General features: G+C 44.8%; 1 protein-coding gene across 4 annotated transcripts in view; it reads left to right on the top strand.

Moving 5' to 3' along the window:
• The first annotated feature begins 2,219 nt into the window (after positions 1 to 2,219).
• ROBO1 (roundabout guidance receptor 1) overlaps positions 2,220 to 6,000 on the top strand; it is a 697,339-nt gene continuing 693,558 nt past the window's right edge. For all 4 annotated transcript variants that reach the window (XM_027881207.1, XM_027881208.1, XM_027881210.1 and 1 more), the window contains exon 1: positions 2,220 to 2,532. The gene's annotated coding sequence lies outside the window, so the exon portion shown is untranslated. The remainder of the gene's footprint in view (positions 2,533 to 6,000) is intronic.

Here is a 6,000-nt window from a genome sequence, read left to right as displayed (position 1 = left end):
TCCATTAATCTCTGCAGGCTCTACAGTGGGCATGACAATTTCTCTCCTTCACTGAGTAATTTCTTAATTGTGGTGGTGTTGGTTATCGCCTCCTTCATTTGCACTTATACTAATTTACTATTTTTGTTAAATTTGCAGATGACATTAGTGATTTCACATGATTCCGTTAAATAAAATAGCCCAGAGCCTGTTCTTTTTTAAATTGATGTTAATCAGGGATCTCCTTAAGGTGATGATGGTGGGTGTAACAGAAGAAATAAACTAGGAGAGATGTATCCTGAACTCTCAGGTAAACACAAGTTGTCCTAAGTAGCTCTAAAGAGAAACAAAAACAGAACAGTGAAACAATATTTGGTCAAAACCGCAAACAGCTACATCTTCCTTAGCAATTTGTATTTACTGGTGCAATAGTCACCTGTTTTCAACGTAACATAACTATAACTTAAATTTCTTCTATTTAATAAGAAAAAATATGTATGTGTAGCTACAGTGATAACTGAAGATGTGCATTCACAGAAGAATTTTATTAATTGTTCTAGTGTATCTCCTCTGACAACAGAAATGCTACTGGTCTGGCATATACTTGTTATCTAAAGGATTAAATACCCAAACCAAAGCAGTAACAGAACTCAATTAACAAACAGCTAGAGACTTCCTGTTGCAAGATGCAAGGCCTTAAAGGTGCAAGCCTTCAGGTAGATCTGAAATGCAGCACTGAAGACCTGATTTCGAACTCATCAGCATGTGTCACGTCATAGCCTGCTGATACACAAAATGCTGATTTCCTCCTGTCCCCTCTGTTGCTCTGCTCCAAGGTGTGCCAAGTACTTCATTCAAAGGAGTGATCCAGCTACTACTGTTGATTCTCAATGTGCAAGAGCTGCTTAAACACTGTTTTCCTCCATGTTTTGCTTTAAACTTATTTTGTCTCTTTCTATGTACATACTTGGTGAAATAATGGGCTAGTGGCAAGCAAGCTTGAGCTGTGAGTATGACTTTTCAATAATATTTGCAATAATATCTGTATTTACTTTGTTAGCTCCCAACTGTACTTTAAGGACCTTGCCATACAATCAATACCCTACACACTAGACTTTTTGAACAACGTCCCCTTGTTGCTGATTTCCATTCTTCCAGGAAGGACAAGTGGGTATGTTTATACTTCCAACTGCATCGTGCTTTGCAGTATATTGCAGGCTTTATTTCCAGATAATTTTCATACACTATTTAAAAGATTTCATTGCATACAGAGTTTTAGGCCTATTAATGTATATTATCTAGATGTATGCTTACAATGCAACGTACATTATCTACAGACAGTAATAGAAGTACTCTTGCATATATATGTAAGTGCTTATGTTGTTTTCAGTTCTCAGTCACTTTGACCTATGTTGTCATTATCTCATGTTTACTCTCCATGTAGCAGGTGATACATAAAAACTGCGCCTGGGTTTTGTTCTTTTTTACTGCCCTTTTGAAATGGGATATTTTCTCTAGTCAAATGATTCCTTACATCCAAAAAAGGATACCATACTTAAAATACCATAAATACTATAAATTGTATTTTGTAATGGAGAAAACTTATCCTGATAAGTGTTTTTTTGTTGTTGTTTGGGTTTTTTTTACTTTACTTTTTTTCTCTTTTTATTAGGAATACGTTGCTTAATTTTAAAGAATGTTTACCCTCTTTTCACAGAGGAGCAGATGTGCCCTTGGAAAGCCTTAACTTGAGGGGGAAAGAAGCATAGGTAAGTGGAATTGAATTAATAATTGATTACTGCATCAACTACATAATTATCAGGGAAGACAGATAATTTTGAAAGGCGGAAAAAAAAAAAAAAAAAGAGGCTGTAGACAAATAAAGCCCAGTTTTCAAAAAATCAGACACATTTCTCTCACCAGACCGCACAATAGCCCTGCAAGAGCAGCCGCGAGAGGGGAGATGGCACGACATCCCTTCGGAACGCGCCTCTCCCCCGCTTAAGCGCTGCGACGTGTACCACAATGGGCGAGGTAACGAATCAATTAAGGGGGGACTCGGCCCCCGGGGCCGCCCCCGCCCCGTCCCCCCAGCCCGTGCCCGCCCCGGAGCCGGAGCCGCCGCTCGGCTTTGTGGCTGCTGGACCCGGGGGGCGCCGCCGCCGCCAATCGCGGCCGCTGCCGGGCTCTGTTCGTGTGCGATGCCGCCCGCTCCGCGCCCGCAGGGTAACGCAGACAGCGAGGCCGGCAGAATTCCCCGCCGGAGAAGGATTTGATTTTTTTTGTTGTTTTATTTTTCCCCTCCTCCAGGGTCCTGATAACTGGGGAGAATCCGGTTTCATCCTCCCTTTTTACTCAAAAGTCTGCTGAGCGGCTTGTCGACTTCAGCGCGCTTCCTCTCTCTCTCTCTCTCTCTCTCTCTCTCTCTCTCCTTCTCTCCCTCTCTCCATATAAATACGCGGAGCTCTGTCCTCGCTCTATGCAAGGAAAGTTGGGAAGGACTGCCTGGATGATGGAACCGCTAGTTTTCTGAGAGCCTTCTGACCCTGAAGGGTGAGTCCCCCTCCAAGTACCAGAGTAGCTGCCGGTGCCAGGGAGGGGGTGGCCTCTCCCCAGCTCCGCCGCGCCCGGGCACCGGCACCGGGAAAAGGCAACAGTTTCCTGGAGGCGCCGGGAGAGGTCACCGCGGGAGAAGGGATGCGAGAGTGGCGAGCGCGCAGGGACAGCGGTCCAACAAGTTTCTGTGCGGGTACCGGCACGGCGCGTACGGTCGGGAAAAGTTGCCGGGGGGCTCCGCGGGATGCGCTCCCCGCTCTTTCCGCAGCCCCTTGGGCTCGGGGGGGGGTCACTAACAAAGAAGTTTGACCGCTGAGCAGCCGGCTTTCCCTCGCCGTGCCCGCCGGCCCCGGGGCGATGTCGGGGTGCCTGTCCGGCTGTCCTGCCACCGAGCGGGGCGGAGGGGTGGGGGGGGGGGGGGGGGGGAAGATGCGGGATCCGCACCGCAACTTCTGGCGGGGCTGTCCCCGCAGCCGGGGCGAGCATCGCCGGCTTTGTTTTCGCCTCGCTTGCAGTAACCTTTTCCCTTCTGGCGGGGATGCCGCCGGCGGGGCAGCAGCGCCGCGGGGGGAAGCGCCCTCCTCTGCCCCCGCCGGCGCCCGCTCCCCGGCGGGGCGGAGAGCGAAGTTCAGCGGGAGGGGGTGATGTGTCTGGGCGTTTCTCTGTGTGTGTGTGTGTATATATATATGTGTATAAATACCTTCAGAAATGGCAAGCGCAGCGCGGGAGGGGGGGCTGTGACAGCGCGTCCTCCAGCCCTTGGCGGGGGGAGCGCCCCTCTACGCGGGGGCGCTGAGGCGCTCGGAGGGGGATGCGCAGCCCCGCACAATGGAGGGCCCCCAGCACGGCGGCGGAGGAGGAGGAGGGAGGTCGTCTCCGGCTCCTCCGCTGCAGCAGCTGCTCCTGCTGCGGCACTGCAGCAGCCCCGCACCGCCCCCGCCCCGCGGGGCAGCGCCCCCGCGGAGGATGCTCGGCCCGGCCGGCCAGGGGGTACCGCGCCCCCGAGGGGGAAACCGGGCGGACACCCCCGGCCACGACCCGCTCCTTCAGTGCAGGGTCGGCATCAGGCGTGTTTCCGCACCTGAGTGTGAAGGTATTAAAAAAAAAAAAAAAAAAAAAAAAAAAAAAAAAAAAAAAAAAAAAAAAAAAAAAAAAAAAAAAAAAAAAAAAAAAAAAAAAAAAAAAAAAAAAAAAAAAAAAAAAAAAAAAAAAAAAAAAAAAAAAAAAAAAAAAAAAAAAGAGAGAGACTAACAGGGAGGGAGAAGGGCAAAACACGTAAGGGAAATTCAAGATGCAATTAAACTTACCTATAACACGGTCATGATCCGTTTGTGGTTTGTTTGTTTTTTTTTTTTAAAGTGTTAATTTTACAATATTTTTTTCCTTCTTATGTTGACTGGGGCGTATTAAGGTTAATCAATGATGACTCATTAATGATCGATGACTCCAAAAAGGTTTTAAATCGAGTTAAGGTGTTTTTGAATTTGATTTCACGTTTTTGTTACAAAAAGGAAATTTTTAAGTTGCTGACGGTTCTGAGCACATAGAAGAACTTTAGAGGCATTTCTTTTTGAGGTAAAAGTGTTTTGTGGCATGCCCACAGTTCAACTATGTGAGGATAGAAGGGACAGTTCTCTGACCCTAGACCATTGTGTGGAGACATGCTGAGGTTCAACTGAAAGGCGAGAACTGGCATTTGAGAAGATTTCTTATTAAGCTGAAGTTCACCCTCTGCACTAAAGGAAAAGGAAGCCTTTGTTGGATGCAGTTTGCAGACAAAACAGGTTAAGACCGCGCTGTTATGTTGTGGAGTAATAAGGCTGATGTCCAAACATTATGTCCTAGTTTTGCTACATGCTCCTTTTCTACATTCACTTTATATTTGTCTGTATGCATGTTTTCTACTTACATCTTGCACCGCCGTATGTTCAAGGGACGTTACACTGGTGTAAATTGGCTATAAGAATGTAGAGACGTAGCTTTTGGTGGTTAAGGGAAAGGAAAGAAGGCAGAAAGCTAATAAAATTATTCTAGTGCTTCTGAGAGCAGTTAATTGCTTTTCAGTCTTTCAGCAAACTTGGCCAAACTTCTGAAAATTGTGTAGCAATTGTGTCCCAAGCCCCTGCAAAAACAGACTGCAAGCATTTTTGGTGCCGTGGCTGACACTTGTCTAGAAGCTGCACTAATTTCCATAAGAATCCTCATAAAAACAAAGGATGCCATTGTGGAAACGTGAAACAGCTTGTTTGTTGTTGATTGACTTCTTAGTTAGTGAAAGGAAAATTCAATCCTCTCCTCTTGCTTTCCTTAGTAATACTGAATCCTCAGGATTGAATATTGACCAGTTGAATATTGGAGAAATGAGGAGGACTCAACCAATTTTGCAATGAGGCATCCACAGGTGTCTTCATCAAGGTATAAACAAGGGTTTTTAAAGAGAACTAGATTCTTAATAAGATGGAAGGCTGCTTGAGTTCTGTTGCTTTCCCTTATCACATTTATTTTGGGGGCTCTGTGTGTAAAATATTAAGTAGAACTGAGAGTTGAGATGTCTTCTTCTGTCTGGATTTCCCTGACTTGTTTGCTGTGGCACATGGTTAGGTATGAATTTAGCAGACTTGTATAGTTCAGCAGATAAGTGTGTAAAAAAGGAGAGAAAAAAAAAAAAAGAAAGGAAATAAGGTTGGAAGAAGGAAGGGATTTATATTTGCTTGACCTTTTATGTGAGAGGAATTCCATAGGCTGTGATATTTCTGGGGTGGAATCAGCTAGCAAGCAAACGAGTCCTGAGGTCAAAACTGAAAAATGAGCAGGAAACTGTGATTTTTCTTTGCCCAAATTTTGCACTTGCCCATTTGAGTGTGTTCTGTGTCATCAGAAACATGTAACAATCTTGTGTTGCTTTGCTTAGAGCCGGATATGGACTCTCAGGTAGCAGGTTGCAGGTGTAATGTGTTAAACCATCAGAGGCTACAAACCTGTGCTTGTGAAAGAGAGATGAAGAATTTAATAGTAGGCTTAAACTTTACTTTTTCCACCGTTATATTTTCTTTAGATGGCATTTTCTGTGGTTTAGAATGCAAATTATAGTCTTTTTACCTATATAGTGAATGTCCTTGTACTAATATATTTCTGTATGTTCTTATTACCTACATCTTTTTTAAAGTATCATGAACTTTCCACATTTTGATCTCTTCTCTTGAGGAAAGTACTAGAATAATTGCATATAAATACTCAAGTTTCTTGGTAATGTTATTTGTGAACACTCTCTTTTAACATGCATTAGGCAAGCCCTGTGGAATATGAGTTCAGCACGTGGTTCTAGACTCAGGAGGAGCTTATGGTTTTTTGCATTTCTTTCTGTGTTCCATAACACTATAACTTGACCAGTTTGAGTGGATTTGCACATGTATGTGCCTGTATTGTAGGGATGCATGGTCTAAAGCTCTGCCAGGGGAGGTTTAG

This window comes from Empidonax traillii, unplaced genomic scaffold (assembly GCF_003031625.1).
Source record: "Empidonax traillii isolate 1590-97213 ecotype Southwest subspecies unplaced genomic scaffold, ASM303162v1 scaffold85:size1451899, whole genome shotgun sequence".
Classification (NCBI taxonomy): Eukaryota; Metazoa; Chordata; class Aves; order Passeriformes; family Tyrannidae; genus Empidonax; species Empidonax traillii.
The sequence above is the reverse complement of the archived record's forward strand: the minus strand, read 5'-3'. Positions and strand labels throughout refer to the sequence as shown.